The following is a 23639-nucleotide window of genomic DNA, read 5'->3' as shown; positions in this document are numbered from 1 at the left end:
ATCTAACAAAATATTCTTCAACTAACGTCGCCATAATGCTGGTTACAAAATTTTTGAATTGTTTGCAAAAAATATAAAGAAAACTAAACTCTCATTGTTTTTTCCTAAAATCTCGTTCTCTCACTATTTTTCATCTAAATCTCTCTAACTCTAAAAAACCATTCAACGGATTTTTATTTCATTTCTGAGAAATTTTTATTTTTCTTTTTCTCCAGAAAGCATAAAAAAAGTTTCTAATAAGAAAAATAATCAACAATTTTCCAATAGTGCAATAAATACTAAAAATTTTGCCAAAGGAATTTTCAACAATGTTCAACTTTGATATTATGTGCATTGGAATGAAATGACGTCATTTTGAATTATTAATAAACCACGTGTATAAATTTTTTGTTGTTAATATTATACAAAACTTAACAGATATACCGGCTCAGTACAGCACAGCACATCATATGATTTAAACGTAAACAAAAATTTGCTTTTCCAGTATTAATCCAATAAAAGTTTTTTTTTTTAATTCCAATTGGATTGGAAGGTGCCTTTTCAAAGAAATTGTATGAGATTTCTTCAACAATAACATAAAAATTATTTTCTTTCTCTTCTTCTCTCTTTCTTATTATTCCCATATAAAATAAATTTATATTGTGAGAGATTTTAAAGGAAAACTGTTTTGTTTTTATTCTTATTTATTACTTCGTTTAACTGAGTAAGAAGAAGATCTATCTGCTTTGTTTTTATGGATACAAGAAAATTCCAGTTAAATGCTAAAATGTTGGTTATAATATGAGAATCTTGTTAAAAACGGTAAAAAGAGAGAATGAGAAACCAAATGAATTCAAATTGATTTGAGAAATATTTCGAGAAATGAAAAGAGTTAAAAAATTAGGAATTTTTTGTTTTTTTTTTTTTCTGATGTTTCTGTCTTTTGTTTTATTACTGGTATTAGAAGATTTTAGAGTTAAGAAGCAAATTCAGCTATGGCAAATGAATGGTAAATTATGTTTTTTTTTTGTTTTGGCTGAGTAAAATTTTTTTAGTATCTTATAAGAAAGATTTTTGTAGGAAAATTAAAATTTGGTTTTCTTTTAACATTAGCAGAGTATCGTGGTATTTTGACGTGTAAGGATGTTCCGCTACACGTCGCGGATATAAAAAGAAAGAAAGAATTTTTTTTCTTCTAAATTGTTTTTTTTTTTCATTGTGTTGAAATAGTGAGAGAGGAGAAGAGAAGAGAAATATACAAAAAACAAAAAAAAGATTCAATTTGATTTTGAAAAATAATTTTTTTTTCGTATAACAAAAGTTATAAGAGTTGAAAAGTAACTCTGAGAAACGGAAAAATTTCATACTTCAAAAGCTTTCAAACAACATCATAGTTTTGAAGTTTAAACTGTTGCGATTTTTATACTGTTATTATAATTTTTTTTTTTATTTATTTTATTTATTCTTGTTTTTTTTGTTTCTGCTGTTTCATCGAATCATTAGCAAACAATTTGGATTTCTTATGTTGGTGTATTTTAAGTTTTTCGTTTTTTGTAAGTAGGAAAAGCTTTTTCAAGTGACTTGTGCAAAAATATCATAAAGTGAAGCTAAAGTGAAGCTGCAATATTGAAAAAAAAAAAAATATTTTCTCAATAATATTTTTAAAAAATTTTCAGTCATTCTTTAGACTTCGAGTGAAGCACAAGTGCTCGGGGAATACAGTGCCGTATTAAAAAAGAAAAGAATAAAAAAAAATTAATAATTTAAATTAAAAGAAATAAAAAAAAATCAATTACATAATATTTATTGCATACACCATAAATGTTATAAAAAAAAAACAAAAAAAAAAAAAGACTCGCGTATTATTTTATATGGTTTTCTTTATAATTTTTAATTAAAAAAAAATTATTTAAAAAAGAAAATAAGAAATAAAGAATTTTATTAAAAATATTTAAAATATCGTGAAAGATTTTGAATTTTATGAAAGAATAAAAATAATTTGAAGAAAAGAAACAAAAATTATCAAATTAATTATTTTAAAAAATAAAAGAAAAACACTGTGGCGTTTAGGCCATGGTGAATGGTGAGTGTTTTATAATCATTATCCTTATTTTTGCTTTAATAACGCTTTTTTTTTTTGTCTAATTTTTACGTCTTCGAATTTCATTTATTTTTAATTATTTAATTAAATTTTTTTTTATTACTATGGAAAATGGATAATATTATAAAACGATTATGGATTAATAAATAAATAAAATAAAATTTTAATTTTAATAAAATAACCGAAAAATACAAAATATAAAATGAAAATTTAAAACAATTGACAAAAAAAAAAAAAATTTTAATTAAATGTGATTAATAATGATCATAGAATAATTATGCATAATTTTTTTTTTTAAATAAAATCGCTAAAATTAAAAATTTCTTAAAATAATTAAAGCGATAAAAAGAAAAAGTGCTTCATAACTTGCTTGGATTAATTAATTAATAATTAATTAATTAATTAATTTTATTTTTTTTTTTAAATATGCTTGAAAAAATTATAAACGCCTCTACTAACCTGAAATTAAAAAAAAATTAAGAAAAAACAAAATTTAAAACAAAAATTATCACAAATTAATTGCTAAAAATCACAAAATTAAAAAAAAAAAAAATTAAAATTAAAAAAAATTTTTTTTAAGTGAATTTTATTTTTAAAAAATAAGAGAAAAAATAAAATAAACTAGTAATTTTCTTTTTTATTTTTAATTTTTTTTTTAATCCTTTTTCACTATTAAAATTTGAATTTTATAAAAATATTTTTTAAATATGCAAATAATTGGAGTTATAAGGGAAAATTTTAGAAAATTCATTCCAATTTTTGCAGTGAAGAATTTTTTACATCTTTAGAGTTGATGCTTTCTAGAATAATTCTAGATTTTTCAGGATCCTAAGAAATTTTGAAAGAAATATAAAAGACGTTTATTTAAATGTGTTGAATGGTTTGAAAATTTCAGATTGCTCCTGCGTCTTCTTAATTCTTTTTTTGAGCTAGATCTCTGGATATTGTGCCATTATGGTCACATTTTAATAAAAATTTTTTCATTATTAATTTTTTTTTATATTTGAAGATGGTATTTTAAAATTTTCCCTCTTTAACATTTTTAAAAAATTTATTCTTCACTGAAAAATAAAAATTATTTCAATTTTTAAAAATGGGTTTTTTTATTTAGGAATTATTAGAAAAATTTTTTAAATATTTTTAGACCAAATTTTTTTTAAGTTTTATATTACAACTAGAATTTAAAAAAATAAGAAAAATATTTTATTGCGTCTACATTAAAATAAAAAAAACAAATCGGGAGTGTTTTTAAATTTTTTTTTTTTCGTTTAACTTTGTAATTTTAATAACAAGTTGTGATTGCTAGGAGCTATTTTTTAATTTTAAACATTAAAATAAACTTCACCTCTTTGTAGCCTTTAAAAAGATATAAAAAAAAGTATAAAATAAAAAAATTAAAGAATGCATAAACAAATAAAATTCAGAATTATTCTAAAAATAGAATAGACTTGTTACGCCCATAGAATAATAAGAAAAATTACAAAGGATATAGAGTATATTGAAAAAGGATTAAAAATAGTATTAAAAATAATAAGAACAAAAAAAAACTGGTAAATTATTGTGAAAAAAAATTCTTGATTTTTATCAAAAAATATTTTTGCATTTTTTTTTTCTCTCTCTCAATTTTTTAAATCGTGATTCTCATACTACGAATTTTTTTGTTTTTTTTTTTCATAAAAATAAATTTAAAGAAATAATTTATTTAAATAAAAAATCGTGCTTTTCAATATAAAAATAAAAGTGATTAAAATTTATATTTGAAAATTATCTAAAAAATTTAAAGTGAATTTTTTTTGCTTTAGAAATTAAAACAAGAAAATTATAAAAATATTTTTAATTTTTTTTTCAATGTTTTCTCACACAAATGTGAAAAGTGAAATGAAATGTTAAAAATTTTTCATCATTCAAAATATTCAAGCGAAATTTTTAAAGAAAAAATTTCGTCTGAATTTCTTCAATTATTACAGGCACTCAATGTGGAATATTTTCTTTTGAATTTCATATTAAAATGGAGTCAAATGGATTATTTATTTTGCTATTTTTGAATTTATAAATATTTTAATTATTATTAAGAAATTTATTTGAAATTTTTAATTTACAATTTATAGCACACATTTGAGTTTTCGGATTTTTGTGTATTTAAATATCTAAGCAAATCTTAAACTATAATTCCCTTATAAAATCACCTTCAAGTAAATTATTGAATAATTTTCAATTTAAGCTTCTTGTTAGTTGTTAACAGAAATTATGAACGAATGAATTATCAAAGCAAAATCAATTAAAACTAAATTCACGTGAATTGGGAGCAGGAAATTTGAAACATAAAATTTTCGAATTAATATTTCTGCTAAAAATTTTCATGTTGTTATTTCTAGAAAAAAAAATAATAAGATTTTAAATCGCATTAGTAGAAAATTTTGAAGTTTTGAATTTTGAAGAAAAAAAAATTTGAATCAAAAAATTTGTATTTTGTTTCAAAAATTTTGTATTTCAAATATTTCGATTGAAATTTAAACCTAACTTTTTTTCCAAATAAAATTTGAAGTTGAGTAATATTGATGAATGTATCTTCTACTGCAAAAATTTTAATTAAGAATGTTGCATAAATTTATTTTCATTTTGAGAGTTATTACAAAGTATTTCAATCGACCAGTTATCAATTTCTTGTTAGCTTTTCTTTTCTCAAAATTATTAATAAAGTTATTAAATTGAATTCTATGATAGATTTGAATACATCTACTTGCGATATAATACGGTCTCAATTAATTTTTAAAAAAATTTACCTTAATACATACCTGTACTTTTATAAGCTTAAGTAATAAGCCTGTTAGTATAATTTGTTCTTTAAAACAAATTCATCTTTAAATAAACACAATTAAATCCTTAATTAAAATATCGTTAAATAGGTTTGTGAATTTAATAAAACTGGGATTAAAATATCGTGTAAGCAGTTCTATATAAGTAGATATTTATAATATTATTATTACAATATAGAGTTTTAAGGTTTCTCACTTGAATCTTTCATATATTTAAAAGAAGAAGCTAAGAAAATAAGGATTAAAAATATATAATCAGAAATTAGCTAGGAACAGGTCATAGTTTAATTCTTTTTTTTTTTTCCTCCTAAACTCTTAAATTAATTGTAGCTTTATAAAAACATCATTTCGTAAAAGCAGAAAAAACAAGAGGTAATTGATTTTTGTCAGACATTATAGAAGAACAAACTGCAACATGAATTTTTTATTCTAAATTTTTTTTTTCTATTTTGATTCTTTTTTTAATGTTTACTTGAAGCCGACCTTGCAAAACAATCTAATAAAACTAAAGTGCAATAATAAAAGATTTTGTTTTTCATACGCTCGTTCACTCTCTACTTAGTTATCATGAATTCCTTTTACTATGTCACAGCTACTACTTATTTAACTACCATATAGATACCATTTCATATTAAATGAACCAATAAGTGCATAAAATTAAAAATAAACCGCAGAATAAGAACTAAAACAAATAAAATGTAAAAATTTTCAGAAAAAAAAGGCACAAAACCAAATTAACAGAGAAAAAAACACCAATTTTTTGCTTGAAATTCTTCTTATACGAGTATAATTTACAGCCTTAATTTAATGTTCTTTACTTGAATAAAACAAATTTCATTATATTTATTTTACGATTGGTTTTACAAACATTTATTGGTAATATACAATGGTTGTTATTCTGTTTTTTGTTTATTACCTGCCCATTTCATACTTCCACCTTCCTTTCACCTCGTGTTTTCGGAAATTGATTTATATGAGTTTAACATTCAAATTAAGTAAAACAAAATTAAAATATTTGCGTACCCTGCGAAAAAAAGCAACATTGTTTGCATGTTAAACTTGCAAAAAAAAGGTATTCAAATAAAAAATAATATAATTGAAAAATAAATTTGTTCAAATTGTTTTTTATTAAGAGGTTGTACTGTACGATAAAATAAGAGAGTAATTCGTATTGTAATTACAGAATAGCTTAGAAGTAAGACGAAATTTAAATTAAACATTAACATTTTTAGTTAAAATGTGTCAACTTAAAATATTTTTTAATATTCGACATCCTTGACTGATTCAAGTATTAAGTATTCTAGTTAATTCCTGTATGAATAAGTACAATTTTCATATGGGTACCTTAGTTAAGTTCGTTAAAAACTTCCGTCTGAATCAGAAATTTTTGTGAATTTAGACATTAAGTTATAGTTAATAGCACTAAATTTCTTTAAAAATCTGAATTCTTGCTTTCAGTCACAATAAAATTTCTAATTTTTTTAGAATTAATCGCAATAGAATTTGATTAATAGTTAATTTCCAAGAAAAGGATCTGTTAAGAATACCGACGGTTCTTATTTCTAACTGAGTTTCATTTGCTCAGAGTTCATTTGAATTTTGTGTTGTTTTTTCCTTTGAAAAATTCCATTATGGCCGCAAAAAAATCTTCAATTCAATTACTTTTTTAGTAAAAATTTTTGTGCCAATTACTTAATTATTTTTAAGAAAAATCCTAAATAAATTAAGAGTAAAAAATTTTTCTACTCATAGCATTCTACATAATTAAGTAAATATTGAAAATCACTCATTATATAGACGGACAACAAAAGCTTTATGAAAGAACATTGTAAAAAATACTTTTCAACTTGAACAACAAAAAAGGAAAAGAACAAATTTAAAACTTGTAATGCTTTACAGCAGAACAAATTTTACTTAATTACGAAATGAAAATCTTAAGGGTGCAGTTCCTTTTATAACAATTTATGCCTTTTAATCATAAATGGTTAAAGCTGAAACTAAACGAACATTAATGTTAATGTATTATACTAATTTTGAGAACGTTCCCCGTTAACCTACATGAAATTAATATGATTCATTTACGTAATGTCAAATTGATTGTGTTGCAAATGTCTATCTATGTATTTAGCATGCAAATTCAAAAACAAAAATCTCAATTTAGTAAACCCCCATTGTTTACGGGGACAATTTCCATTTTAAACATTTGAATTTTAAATTTTGAAATCAAGTAACTTTCCTTTTTCAAAAATATAAAAAAAATACAAATATTCAGGGTAGATAGTTTATTATACCTTCAACAGACCACCGAAACCATCTAATTTCAGAAAAAAAAAAATGAATTTTAATTCAAAGTAATGGAGATGCAAATAAAGCTACTCTTTAAGCAACTGCTGGCCAAATTTGTGATGTTTATATACAACAACTTACATTATGTACAAAAGTGAAAAAACATTGGGTATGTGCATATTTGGTTTATTAGACCAATTCATACCATAATAGTAAAATGGTCCTTTACATAGTCTTCAGCTTCTCTGTACAATTTTATTTTTATAACTTGAAAACCAAAATACAATTGCAACAATTTTAAAATTGATTTAAACAAAAGTAAAAAATTTAGGTTCTTTATAGCATAAACAACCCTAAAAATAAAATAAAAATAACAAAATAAAAGTAACTATGAGATCTTTAACTACCGACAAAAATAACGACAATTCTTTTTAAGATCTTTACCAATACAATTTTCATTTTCATTTTTTTTTTTGAATTTATTTTATTAAATTGGTATTTTTGGTTTTTTCTTATAAAATTCTGTGCTATATATACAAATGGATGCATCCATATTACATTTATATGTATGTACAAATATTTTCAATATAAACTAAAAAACCATTACACGTATTGAGATTTATTTTATATTCAATTGTATGTGATCTTGTAAACAACATTAATTTTCAGGCAATTTTACTTGTACCGTGCCTATTTTTATTTTATTTTTTATTCAGTTTTGTTACTTTAACTATATACAGACAACAGCAGCACTTCTCGTTTTGAACTTGATTTTATGCCAAATTACTAGTAAAATAGGTTGTAAAGAAAATGTTTAAAAATAATAAAAAAAAAAAACTTGTAATAAAATATAAAAATAGAATAGAAAAAAGAATATTTACTTTATACTTGTACAAAGATCAGACGAGCATCTTTAAAGAAAAAAAAAAAATGAGCATGAAAATAAGAAAATCTTAAACTACATAATAACATGACCATTACGAATTCCTGAATCCAACAAAATTATTGCAGTATGAGAACTAAAAGTGAACAAAATCATGTACACGTATATACTGGTATACCAATATATTGACAAATATAACAATATTAAAATAAACTTTTCTGTTACAATAATCTGTTGAAAACATTAATAATTTCAAAATAATTCGAAATTTCAAAATATTAGGTTCTTTCTCAAATGAAATCACAGAGTAGGTAAAAATTAGACAAGAGATTTTGCTTCGTTTATCTTCCCAACAACTTGTTCTTAGAAATTATTGTTCTTTTATCTTATTATCAAAGTCGAAATGGGATCTGCAATTATCATTTTTAATATTTTTGTGGCATAATTTTAACAGAAATTTATTTAGATTTAAATTTAGTTTTATAAAATGCAATAAATGTTATAAATTTCGAACATTTTATAGCAATAATAATGATTTACAAAAATGTTTGCCCTTTTCACGACCCAAATAACTGATTTTTGCTGTATAAAATCAAATGAAACTTTCTTAAAACTTTAACATCATGTAAAATAAATAAGAAAATTGTTATAATTAATTATTGTGTCTTTAAGGTTAATTTGTTTAATATTTGCATAGAAGATTTCAAATAAATTTTAAATAAAACAACATTTTTTGATTAGAGATGCTAAGTTATTCAGATAGGTCATTTGGAATTTGGAGTTCAACTCCGCAGTAAGTGTCATTTAATTTTTTCACATATACTCTAAATTATTTGCTGAAATTGAGTGAATAGCAGCAAAAAGTACTACGGTTACGTTGCGGCAATTTTATTTTATAAAATTAGAAATAATTGGAAAATATTTATAACAAAATCATAATTATTTTTACTCGAATTTCAAGTAATTACATACAGAAATCTTTAAGATTTTTCTTTTAAAACCTCTTCTCAGAGAATTAGATTTCATTCTTTAGTAAATGGATAGGGCAATTATACAAGAATTATAATAATATTTTTCAAAATTATTATTAAATTGCTAATGACATAAAAATTTTCAATTCATATAAAATACTTATGCCTTACGCATCACAAGTTCACTTTTAGCATTTTACAAAAATAAGAAAATTCTTAGTTATAACATCAATTACTTCTATAATGTACTTGCATACATACATGCTTTATTAACGTTCTCCTTGAACTTAAATTTATATACTCGTACAATTACATAATAATGATATTAACAATTATATAACCTTTTAAAATTTATTTATGTATATAAAATATACAAATTAATCGGATGTCCGTTATTTAAGCTTGTCGTGCAAAATGTAATTTTGCAAAAAAAAAAAAATAAATTATTGGCTATGAAACGTTTGTATTTGATAATTTTTTTTATATTTTTTTTTTTAAAACACCAAATCAATGAATGTGAATTTGCGACACATTCATGATATTTAATCAAAATAATTACAGATTTACACATTCGATTATGTTTTTTTACTTCAAATTCTATTTTTTTCATATTTTGCACCAGCTGCTAGCATTTATTAATATCAGTTACTGCCGTATTTCATAATTATAGTTGTATTTTTAATAATTAACTTAATTAGCTTTTAATTTTTTGTTATAATATTTGCTTGTATGCAATTTAAAATATTATAAGGTTTCCATTACTATTTCGTGGGAGTGTTGAACAGAAATTCTTATTTTGAACACACCATTTTAGTACCATTTTTTGTTTCAATTCTGATTTGCCTCACAAGATTCGCAAAGATTTTATAATTCTTTCAATATTATTTTACATTTACAATAGTACCACTTCGATTAAATTTAGTTCAAATAAACTTGGTCGAACTGAAACTGACTTGAAACTGAAGTGACACCAGCTGTTAATCAACAATAAAACGAAAACTTTATTAAGAATTTATTAAAATTCAACGACATAAAAATTTTCGGTCATATTAATTTTATCACACTATGTGAAGTTAATATTGAAATCTGATTTTTAGTATTAATAAAAGGGGCATGCAAATTTTATATTATTATAATTATTTTATTTAAGCTTATGTAATAAATTTTATTAACAAAAATTTTAAAGCTAAAGGTAGCAAAAATTATTGTAATTAAGAAATGAATACCTACATTTATTACGTTTTTATTCTTAGCCGCTGATCTCTGGTTAATTCCCATATAAAAACTTATTTATTTAAGTAAATTCTAAAATTAACTCTGCAATCTTTATAACAAATAAAATATATTAAATATATGTAATTAACTTGATTACTTAATATTTAGAACTAAATATTGTTTGATATAAAAGATTTCACGAAACAGCATAAATATTTATGCTAAAAAATTAATGCTAAAAAATTAATAAAAGTTTACCATTAAAATAAAGGTAAGGTACTGAAAATAATGAAATTGAGAACAAATTAATAATTTTAAAAAATTAAATTCGTTTTTATGACTTCAAATAAGGTTGTTAAAACTTCATTGTAAATTAAATGAGTTTAAGGGTGTTGTTCTACATTTAGGATGCAAAAAAATTTACTTAAAGGTCTATTGTACATTATTCTTTCTGTCGTATATTTTTAAAATTAGCATAACTTGATTATTAAATTTTAAAATCTTATTTAGTTTATTCTTAAATATTTTTTACAACTAATATTGAAACGCATAAAGATTTCGGCATAAAATATAAAAGATGACAATTGAATTTTATTTAATTTTTCTGTTATAAGTAGGGTTGCCAGATTCAAAAAATTTGAATTTAAAATAATCTCTCAAAAAAAAATAATAAGTATAATTAGATACGTTAGAAAGTCTTTAAGTTAAATGTACTATAAAAGTATTTTAACAGATTTTAAACTCAACTTCGTCAGATTCAGAGAATTATGTTCAAATTTAAGACACTGAATACAATAAAACTAGTAAAATTGACTAAAACAAATTATTAGATTTTACTCTTCCTCCCATGTAAATATTCTCAATTCCGATAGAAAAAAAAGAAAAATTTTGAGAAAATCAGAAACAATCAGAACTGTTGACAACCCTATAATTTTAACATTAAAAATTAATTTTTATTTTATTACAGTATTTCTTTTTTTTAAAAGTGACCTTTTTGTTGCATTGCACTTCAATAAAAATATTAAAAATTCAAAATCTTTAATTGTTACTTGAGTTACTTGAGCGATGACTCAATTTTGTGTAATTTTTTAAAACTTCCAATATTTTATTAGCAGCCAGTGCAGCAAATCTAATTATAAATACAAAATAAATTCTAATTACAAAAGCTAAGTAGGTTCAATTAAAAATTAATCAAAATTCAAGTTCATTTAAAATATTAAGTAGAATAAAAAAAAATAAGACAAAAATAACAAAACCTTAACGACACCGTCCACACCGTCACATTTATAAAATGCATTCTGTCATTCGCTTAACATTTTTGAATTGTTTTGAATTGAAAAAGCACATTTTATTTTCGCGTTTTTTTTTTAATTTTTTTTTCAAATAAACATTTAATTTAAATGATGTTCTTATAGGTCGTTGCATAATGAATGCGAGATCACACAAATGTTTGTTTTTTTTTTTTGTGGAGAACAACAAATAATTACACATTTCATGTTTTTATCAGATTAAATGAAAATGAATGCAAAAAAAAGCTCGTTTGGGAGAGTTTTAGACTTAAAATGAAATTGGATTTAGACTTAGTATGAAATTCGTAATATAAAAATTAAATTAAATTTAGAATTAATGAATATCGGGTGTACGAGTATATTTTTGATTCTTTTCTAATATAAAATTAATTTTCTATTCGGATTGAAAATTAATTTGAGTATTGTTGTTGTTGAAAATTTTTGTGATTTTTAGCTATGCATAATTAAAAAAATTTCATTAAAAAATATTAATCCATTACATGAACTATTCCATATAAAAAAACAAAATCTCTATACATACATTCTGTTTTCATATTTGAAATTAATGCAAAATCATCATAAAATCATCGGTGTTAATTAATTATAATAATTAAATAATTATTAAATATAAAATATTACAATTATACAAATAATAATTTAATAATTATAAATAATTTGAATTAAAAATTATAAAATAAAATTAAATATGAAATGAACATTTTCTAGTATAATATTCAAGTTAATAAAGAAGACTATGGTTTTAATAAAAAAAATGTATGGAAATGAAGACTTAAACTGAAGCAATTTGTGACAATATGAGATTAAAATTGTGAACGATAAACAATATATAATTGAACATTTATAATACAAAATACCAAATTAGAATAAGAACAAATTCAAATTTTAAAATTTGAATTAAAATATAAATAAAAACAAACATGAATTCATGAATAAGAGCAATAAAAGTCTTAAAACAATAATTTTTAATATTAAAAATTTATAGAATTCTTGAATATTTAGTTTTGGATAAGAATTATTATTTATTTATTTATTTTCAGCAAAGAAATGACAAAAAAAACTAAAGTGAATTTTATAATTAGAACTTGAAACAATTCCAGTTTTTTTTAATAAACAACTTTTAATAAGTAGAGAGAAGAGCAATTTTTGAAAAGAATAACTAAAAATAAAAAAAAATTGTTTTTTAAAAACTACAAATTGGCAATAAAAAGTGAATTGAATTTAGTGAAAAAAATACTTCTAAATTAAAAAATCAATTTATTGAAAAAGTGTACAACGAAATTTATTTTTCATATTACATTTAAAAAAAAAACACAATTAGAATAAGAAAATTAATTGAAATAAAAGGGAAAAAGACAAAAGTAAAAACAAAATTTTAAAAATTTAAAAGTAAATTTTCAAATTTGTTAGTATTTTTAGTTTTATTTAAGAATAAAAAAAGAACTAAGGTTAATTAAAGAAACACCAACAAAAACCAACAACTTTAAATATATTAAGTTAAAAAAAAAAAACAAATATAGAGAAAATACAAACTACAACCGCCCAGTTTAACGAAGACATGCAAGTCGATGATAAATTGGTAATAAAATTTAAAAATAAAATATTTAATAAAATATTTTTAATTAAAATTTTTTTAAATAATTTTGTAAATAAAAAGTAGTTTGAATACTTAGTTTATTTCTTCAAAAACTTTTGTAGTTTTGTTACCTATACACTTTTACACAAATTGGTAGAAATATATGAAGTTTTTTAAAATAAAATAAAAACCAAATTTTAAAATTATGCACAATATTTGATAAATTAATTAAATAAATCAAAATAATAGATAAAAATTATATTTAAAAATAATTTTATTCAATATTTTTATATAATCTTATGTATAGCACAATATAAAATATATTTTAACATGCGGTAATTGGAATTTCAAACAAATTAATTAATATTAACTAAAATAATTAACAAAAATATCACCACCATTCAAAAATTCACAATAAGAACCACAACAATTCACAATTTTTATTTTAAAATTAAATTTTAATATTTTTATAAATAAATAATTAAACTAATTAAATTAATTTATTAGCAAAATTATATAAAATAAATATTTTATTTTTGTTGTTGCACAAATTTTATAAATATTTTTCTATACATAAATTTGTATTTATATTGAATAATAAATTTTATAATATATAAAATGTAGAGCATGTAAGAGCAACTTTTCAAATTCTATTTACTAATTAAATAATTATTTTAAAAATATAAAATTAAAAATTTAATTTAAACAACTCTTATTAATTGTACAATTAGTTGAATATTTTTAATAAAAACATGATTATATTTTTTTTTTTAAATTTCAATTTACACAAAATTCTTTTAATTATTAAAATGTGTAAATTAAAGAATTTCTTATTAAATTTATTAGTATTGTACTTGTTGTTGTTGCTAAATGGTTGCTATACAACAAGTTTGTTCATACAGTTTTAGGTATGAAAAATATGTTACACTTCATTTAATTTCTTCATATAAATTTTTAGTTTAATTTTGTACTCCTGAATTTGATACAAGACTTAAAAATTTAGTACCAAGAAATGATTGAATGAATTAAATGATTTTTTTTTTTACTGAAATTTTAGTAAACAAGTCACGAAAAGACCTTATATTTAATATGACCAAAAAAAAAAAATCAAAATTAAGTGTAACAATGTATTCTTTACATATTTTGGCTTATTTGTATTCTAAATGTGTTTAGTAAGGCTGGTTAAACGTTTAAATTAAAAGCATAATTCTATTACACAATTTTAGGTAGAAAAAATATTTTAGGTCATAATAAATGATATTTATTTTATTTTATTTAATATTATATATGACATCAAGATTAAGTTATACGTCATGTATTTTGAATGAATGAAAATGTATGAGTTAAAATCCTGTTAAGTAAAAAATACGCGACAATTGAGTACATATAGTGTGTGACCTTCTTTATAAATATTATACATTAACGCATTGTATGGTTGCCATATTTTGTAAATAATAATTGCAAGTGTTATAAAATGGGTTAAAATTTAAATATAATAAGTATGAATAATTCGGAATTATCAGTAAATCAATTTAGTTCGGTTGGAATTTATAAAAACTTGAATAGAGTAAGAAATTCTGATGAATTTCTTTTATGTAATTGAGGTTAAATAACTTTTCTATTACGTGAGCGTTGAACATTATTACGTAATAATTTTGGTTAGCGTATATTTTGGTAATTGTAGGTCTTATAATCTAATTAAAATATTTCATACTTTAGTATTCTAATACATTTTATATCAAAATTTGCCTCGAAACAGAATTGGAATAAAAATGGAAATGACATATGCTCTCTTATATGTAGCTTTACGATTCCAAACTTACAAAATTACAAAAAAGGAATTGGATTATATTTTTAAATTTTGCAAAGAATTCAATTCTTATGTATTGCAACTTTACCAAAATATATCAATTTCAAAAACCGACCAAAATCTCTTTTCATTTGAACTTGATTTCGAGTTTATGCTTAAAATATGAGCGAATTCAAGAAGGTACTTAAAAATTAATATGTCTATATTTATAATAAGTAAACATAAAAATCGTTTTTAAAACTTTTAATGGTATTTCAATGAACATACGCATTTTAATTAGTGCGTAGGGAATCACGTATAATACGTGACTTTATACAAGCATTAAGCATTTTTGAAAATCTTCGTAATTATAATAAAAAAATCTTATATACTATGTCAATTATTCCCCCACATTATCACTCTATTCAACTGAAATTGGGAAATCACAATTTTATTAAAATATAAAAAATTTAAAATGAATATTTTTCTTGTTACCTTCATATTAAATACAAACTATTTTTTTGTAGGCAACCTTAACATTCAATTTGAAAATGTATACAGCTACAAATATGTAAAGAAGAAGTAAACAAAACGACACCTGCACAATTTGCGTTCATTAATAATTATTATTGTTTGGGAAAGCAGAAAAAAAAAAATTCAATTATCTTTAATTTTTGGGAAAAAATATTTGAAAAACTTAAAAATAAAATAAATATAAAAATCTACATCTATGATTGTAAATAGAAAATTATTTTAAGCTTCTCTCTCTCTCTATATCTAAATGAAAAATTTGTCTCAAATAAGATGCTTGTAGCGCTTATAGCATTTGGTATACAACACCCTAACATTTACCATAAATGAAAAGTAAGAAAATATTAATAATTTAACCTTCAGATAGCCATTTTTGCTGTTTTGTTAAAGTACAAAACGGAAGTTTTCTTTCTACTCCGCCTACACAAGTACATTATATGTACATATTATGTACATAATAGAATATAATACATATATATTAAATTAAATGATATTAAAATAGTTGAAAAGCTGAAAAAAATTTTATGCAAAAATTGTTAATATTTTTATTTTTTATTAAAATTTAAACATACAAACATCAATAATTGTACACGCAAATATCTCTTACTAATTTGAATATTTTTCCGATTATTATACCAGATTCATTAAGTATATTTATATATACAAAAATTTATTTAAGTGTATATCAATTATATTTATTTGAGTGTACCCTAACCTACGTAATTTTTTCTTTTTAAAATAACTTTAATCATAACAACTAACTTCAATACATTATAGGTACTTTTTAAAATTCCATTTTAAATTTTTACAAAATTTTAACCAACATTTGGAATTCAAATATTTTTATAGTTTAAAACGCTTTTATATGTATGTATTGTATATTCATGCGCATAGCTACTAGTCATATAACATTTGCATTATACGACAGTATAGAAAGTAAGTATAAATTTTTGGACTTAAAATATTTTCATTAATTACGGAGCTAACATATACTTAATTGCTAACTAAGATAATTATGATGACTAACTATTTTTAATTCGGAATAATAAGTTGCATGATTAAAACAATTTTGTTTTTCTTATTTTTTTTTCGTATTTTCTTAAGAGTAAAAATTTAATTTTTTTTTTAACTAAATTGGATAATGTGAACGTAATAATGTGGTTTTTCTTCATTTTCAATGTGTATAGAATTTTATTCGAAAATCGTAATCTTACAATAATGAGAAAAAAATATAGAAACTAAAATTTCCAAGAACTAGAAATATTTTAAAGAGATGTGATCATAAAGATGATTTTGAATGGCATTTTTAATTTAAAATTTTCAAATTTCTGAGTTGGAAATTTTAGTCATTACTCAATACATGAAAAGATGTTAGTGATTAAAAAACATGCGGCATTATTCGAAACATTTCAGGAAAACATTTAAAATATAAAAAGAAGTAGAAGTACCTCATGAAGCAATCGTATCCCGTCAGTTTTTAAATTTTTAAATTTGTTTCGATTTCTTAATTCTAAAATGAGAAATTAGATGAGTTTAACAATAATGTGAGACCACATTGATTTGTTCACTGCTTTAATATGGGCGTAAATTAAATGTGTTCGACAAATGAAAAGAAAATTTTTCTATTTACGTCATCATTCTGTATTAAAAGATATAGATTTCGTTGTTGCGCCAGTTTCCGAATTTCAGAATATAAAATCATATAAAAAAAAAATTGCATAGTGAATTATTTATATCAATGAAATACTTAATAGACAATATATTGTCGTAAAAACTTAGAGGCAAAAATAGAAAGGTCGAAGATTAAACATGATATAAAAATGTGGCGGAATATACATCAATTTACCGAAAAAATATTTTTCTTTGATGAACTCTGCATATGTTAATTTAGAAATATTTTAGCCTTGAATCCTTATTTTCTGAATTTTCACAAATTTAATTGTCGCATTTTTATTGCGATTCTTGCCATATATTTTATTGCTATTGTTTTGTAAATTCTCATTATATAACATTCTCCATGCTTAAAATTAAAGTTCATACAAAAATTGTGCTCATGCCCTCCGTAAACATATTGACGTATCGATAAACTTCTTTAGAACATAAAATTTTTACAATTGCAACAAAATTTAAAATAAAATGTAATTACATTTTATATTGTACAACAAAATGATATTATATTACAAAATAAAACGTGCTGATCTAGGATCTTAAATGGAAAATTAATAGAGCATGTAATTGTGGTAAAATTATCCTTTCCGTATTTATTATAAAGAAAATTATAACAATTAAAAAAGACAAAGGAAAAACCACAAATAATAAACAAAAAAATGTTAACACTTCATAAAGTTTCAAATCAATTTTCATAATATCTGAGACTTCGAATCTCTAAACCACAATATACTTGCAGAATTACATGCAGTTTTTTTGTACACACCCATTTATACTTCGTGTATAACATTTTGATCACATTTTTCAATTCAATTAAAAACATAAGAACTACATAAATAAAATGTCGTCCAATTATTATTGAAATTTTTTTTTTCATCTTCTTTTATTCCCCCTAGCGGTAATTATAGAAAATCATTTTGACACAATTGTAATAATTCATAATAATAATAATAACATCAAAAAAATATAAAATGAATTCCAAGATTGTAATAACGGAATTATATAACAACAAATTATTAATCATTCAAGGTTAATTGTAATTATGCAGAGATTTTTTTTTAGTTTTCGTGTATGTTTCTTTGTAAGTAGCAATTCATGGTTAAATTAAATGCAATTAATAAAATTCTCATGCGCTTCTGCCAGCAAAATTTATTTAGCAACATAAAAATTTCATGATTTCAAAATTCCTTCGAGAAAATTTTAATAATCATGCTGAAACTCATCAAAAATTCATAATTATTAGGTTCTTGGTAGAACTCTCTCCAGATATTCTTTTTCAAGATTTTATATTTCGGTATTTCCAAAATTCTTTGACTCATTTCCCCGACTCAAATTATAAATTAGTTTAATCATTTCTATAATTCTGTGATCGACCATTTAAATTGCATTTAAAAACAATATTAACACAAACCCTTGACTTTTTTACGCTGTGCACTTATAAAAAAACTTTTCATATTTTAAAGATTTTGTCTTTCGACATAATTACCCAATTAATTTCTTGTATAAATATTAAAGTAAAGGTGATCCATCTTACAAAAATCAATTTTTTGCTTTTGCCATATTGATTTTTATTTTACCTTCTCGTTTTATAGTTTCCATAAGTTTTTTAAAAAGCCAAAGCCCAAAAAAAAATGAAGTTGAAAAAAGTTGTATGTTACATATAAAAACCATAACGGTATCTATTATTTAAAATCTCACGTCATTTTTTTCTTCTGTTTCTCTCTCTTTTTTCTTGTTTTTCTTTTAAATATTATTATAAAATAATATGAATGGTTAGTTTATACTTTTTTGGTCGAGAAAAAATAATATTAAAAAATTAAGTTGAAAATATTTTGAAGGAAAACTACTTTTATTACAAAGTTACCTCGATTTTTATAGATCTACATAATATAATAAAAAAAATGTAGCAAAGGTTACCAAACGCTATTATTTTCTGGGAGAATATAAGATGTGAAATTAAAAATCCATGAGATATAATTACAGAGAGTGTACTGAGAAAACAAATAGATTTGAATGCCCTTTCTATAAGGCAAAACGTATTAATGCGGTGTACTAGAGATGTGGACATATGTTTTTGAATCTATAATTTTGATTTTAATCATTTAAACGCAAACTAAGCCGGTATCAATAGATATTACAAAAAAGACTACAAAATTGAAAAACAATTTACATTGAGAACTGAGTTTTAATCTCATAAGCAAAATAACGACTTTAAACAGAAAAATTAAAAATTTTTTTTTCAAACTGAGCTCGAACTAATGATCTAATGCTTTTTAGGCTGACTATCCACCAACTGAGCTACAGATATAATCAAGATTATGATTGTGTGTTCCAATGCTGATCTATAAATTGTATCGTAACTTTAAAAATCAATGTAGAAAACACTTTACGGACAGTTTATGCATATATTTGTAACTTAGCTGGTAGGGCATTTAATGTCTTCCTTAAAATCTTGTGATTTGAAATTTTTCATTCTATAAATCTCAACAATATTAAGTACAGAAAATTGAGAAAACTGAAATATTCCTACTGTATTTTTGTTTTGAATCTAAATGTTGTAAAGCACATCATTTTAATTGGTTTCACAATCGAATTTTAAATAGAATACATAGTCGCTTTTCTCAAATGGTTTTATTTAAATTTAAGTACGAACTGTTTTAGTACTATCAATTTTTTGTTTATTGAATTATGTAAGTAAATCGCTATCTATCGCTACAATCTGCTTAAATAGCAAGAATTATCGGACGCTGGTAACCTTTTAATACAAGCTCTCCTATAATATTTTAAAAAGTTTTTCTATACCTACATTTTACTTTTTTTTCTCATATTCACGCCGTGATTGTATTTTTCTTTTGTTTTTCTTATTGCTGTTTTTGCTATTTTCTTAACATGACAAACTAAATATCAAAAGGTTTGTATAAATGTACTCAAATGACAACAACAAAACCATTTTTTTTCCATGCATACATACATCAGTACATACATATATAAAGAAACGGTTAAATATGCTTTTTTTATACCCTGCACTTCGTGAAGGGTATATTAACTTTGGTATGGAGTTTGTAACTACTTGAAGGAGTCACCTGCGGTATGGACATATATATATATTCTTGCTCAGCGTAAAATTCTGCGTTGATTTAGACATGTCCGTCCGTCCGTCCGTCCGTCCGTCCGTCCGATCGCACGATAACTCAAAAACGAATAATGCAATCGACACCAAACTTTCACAAGTTGCTTCTTTTGTGCCAAGGACGAACCCTATTGTTATTGGACCAATTCGGACAACGGGTTCGGGTAGCTGCCATACAACTCAAAGAGTTTATTTTAATTATTTCAAAAACTAATAAAGGTACAAATGTAAAATTTTGTATACATGTGTCCAATTATATTCTACATATGCTCTAAAAATTCTAATGAGATAGCTGCACCGGTTCGGGTGGCTGCCATACATCTCCAAAAGCAAATTTTTTATAATCGGCAAAATAATAAAGTCAGATTCATGAAACTTGGCAGTCGTGTGTCCAATTATAGGTCAAAGATATTTCTGAAGTTTTGGTGAAATTGCTTGACAGGTTCGAGTGGCTCCCATACAAGTCCAAAAGCTTATTTTAAATATTTGGAAAAATAACGAAGTTAGATTCATGAAACTTGGCAGTTGTGTGTCCAATTATAGATCAGATATACCTGTGCAGTTTTAGTGGAATTGCTTGACAGGTTCGGGTACCTGCCATACAACTCCAAAAGCTAATTTTAAATATTTGGAAAAATAATAAAGTCAAATTCATGAAACTTGGCAGTTGTGTGTCCAATTATAGATCAGATATATTTGCGAAGTTTAAGTGGAATTGCTTGACAGGTTCGGGTACCTGCCATACAACTCCAGAAGCTAATTTTAAATATTTGGAAGAATAATCAAGTCAGATTCATGAAATTTGGCAGTTGTGTGTCCAATTATAGATCAGATATATTTGCGAAGTTTTAGTGAAATTGCTTGGCAGGTTCGGGTACCTGCCATACAACTCCACAAGCTAATTTTAAATATTTGGAAAAATAATAAAGCCAGATTCATAAAACTTGGCAGTTGTGTGTCCAATTATAGGTCAAAGATATTTCTGAAGTTTTGGTGAAATTGCTTGACAGGTTCGAGTGGCTCCCAAACAAGTCCAAAAGCTTATTTTAAATATTTGGAAAAGTAATAAAGTTAGATTCATGAAACTTGGCAGTTGTGTGTCCAATTATAGATCAGATATATTAGCGAAGTTTTAGTGGAATTGCTTGGCAGGTTTGGGTACCTGCCATACAACTCCAAAAGCTAATTTTAAATATTTGGAAAAGAAATAAAGTCAGATTCATGAAACTTGGTAGTTGTGTGTTCAGTTATAGGTCAGACATATCCGTGAAGTTTCTATAGAATGGTTTCACAGGTTTGAGTAATTGCTATACAATAATGAAAGGTGCAGGGTATAATTCAATCGGTTCATACCGACTGAAACGTTTTTACTTGTTTTTACTTTTTTTTATTCATTTGTATTTTTTGACCATATAGTTTGCTATACCACACAAAAAAACAACAACAACAGTAATATTTTTATAAACTTTATAGTTTTTTTTTTTGTGTTATTACGACTCATGCTGAGTCAAGTTGCCAATTTCAGTTAAAAACAGCTTTCACTTATTATTATTATTATTTACAATCGTTTTATAAAATGATATTGGAGTCTGTGTTTGAATTTTTATCCCAATACTGTGTCAGTAGAGGCTTGGCATTTTTTTTTTAATTTTTCCAGTTAAACTTTTGATTTGGTTGTATTTTGAAATTGCAGACCAATATAAGTACTTAATGCAAATAAAAAAAAAATAATAATGATATGAAAAGTATTAAAAAAAAAAAACAAACATAAACCAAATATAACGCGACATACCTTAACATTTAATCCCATAAAGTCGAGCACAGAAACAAGAAAACCCAAGGAAAACCGAAGAAAAAGAAACAAAAAAATAAACACGAAATCGGAAATTTTTTTCATTCTGTTGCGAATTTTTTTAGTTTTTATTATTTTTAATTTTTTTTTTTTGTGGTCCATACTATATGCAATCGTCTTATAAAGTTGCACAAAAATAAAAAAAAAAAAATGTTCAAGTAATATGCTTTTAATTGTCTCATATTTTTACATACATTTATATGCTCTATTTAAATTGCATGTATACATACATACATATGTATGTGCATGAAAATATATTATTATATAAGTTGCGGTACTTGGTCTGTACACTCTGACTTAGACAACCCTGTACATTTTTTATTGTTATACAATTTCAATGCATAATCGAAATTGAATTGAATGCAAATTATAACAAGAAAAAACAAATCAACAAAACAAGTAGGCAGGCAGATAAAAAGTTTGAGAGAATGTGAGAGTGATCGAGTTATTAAGAGAAGAAGAAGAAGAGAAAGGGGAAAAATTGAAAGCTTCAAATGCACTTAAGAGCAATAAAATTTTTTTTTTCTAGTTTTTTGTCTTTTGTTTTCTTGTTTTGCTACTTTTTTTTTTGTTGCACTAAAGTTCATATTGTTGCTCTGAAAATTTAAAGTAACTTTTCTTCGGTTGCAGCATTTCATAATGCTTGACACAACATTAAACATATTTACAATCTAATAAAATATACACAATCTACACACACACACACATAATTTCGGTATACAAAAGTAAAAGAAAATATTTACATATTTTTTTCGTTGTATTTGGGCACATTTTCTTTAATTCTACAAATTATGGCTGAATGAAAATTTTTCATATAATAGTAAAAATATACTAAGAAAAAGAACCATAGTCGAATAAATTTGAAATAAAATAGAACTAAAGGACTTTTGAAAATGTTCAACAGCATTTAGACTGAATGCAATGCTCTAAATTGAACGAAACATGGTTTTCTATTTTCTATGTTAATTGTATATAAAGAATAAAATGTAGTATTGCACACCTTTAGTATTAAACACAATTATATTTAAAGAATAAAAGGTCTTTGAATAAAGGTTATAAAAAATTTTTCAAAAATTAAAATTTTAAATGACTTGCTAGACAGATTTAGGGTAGTATTGTAATTTATAAATTAGAATGGTTTATACATAAATAATCTAGATAAATAAATTGAAAATTTTTTGTTATTGAATAATTTGACTTTATCGATAAAAATGTTATGTAATTTCATGTAAAGTTAAAATATTCAATTCTTTTTTTGTTAGCGTTGAAAGGAACCTTTCATACAAATATAGTAAAACAGTTATTTAGAAAAATCAAAAATTCTAGATGTAATGGGGAATCTGAGATAGAACGCTCGATTTTTAAAAATATTATTGAATAAGATTTGATAAAATTTTAGAAATCCTTTCCAATCATTAATGATGTTAAACTAACGTAATTTTTCAAAAAATTGTGTAAAGGGGTAGGTTCAAATAATCAAATTTTTTCATTCGCAATACCAACCAGTGTAGAGATTATCAATTTCCGCCAAATTT

The 23639-nt window shown here is 23.1% G+C and overlaps 1 long non-coding RNA gene across 1 annotated transcript in view; it reads left to right on the top strand.

Annotated features, from left to right (window-relative positions):
• The first annotated feature begins 1109 nt into the window (after nt 1-1109).
• The window catches only part of LOC129615092 (uncharacterized), a 57803-nt gene continuing 35273 nt past the window's right edge, over nt 1110-23639 (top strand). The window contains exons 1-2 of the long non-coding RNA XR_008697434.1: nt 1110-2062; nt 12599-13137. This is a non-coding gene — a long non-coding RNA (uncharacterized LOC129615092). The remainder of the gene's footprint in view (nt 2063-12598; nt 13138-23639) is intronic.

The sequence above is a fragment of the Condylostylus longicornis genome, unplaced genomic scaffold (genome assembly GCF_029603195.1).
Source record: "Condylostylus longicornis isolate FDR11 unplaced genomic scaffold, ASM2960319v2 ptg000135l, whole genome shotgun sequence".
In the NCBI taxonomy this organism is placed as follows: domain Eukaryota; kingdom Metazoa; phylum Arthropoda; class Insecta; order Diptera; family Dolichopodidae; genus Condylostylus; species Condylostylus longicornis.
The sequence above is the reverse complement of the archived record's forward strand: the minus strand, read 5'-3'. Positions and strand labels throughout refer to the sequence as shown.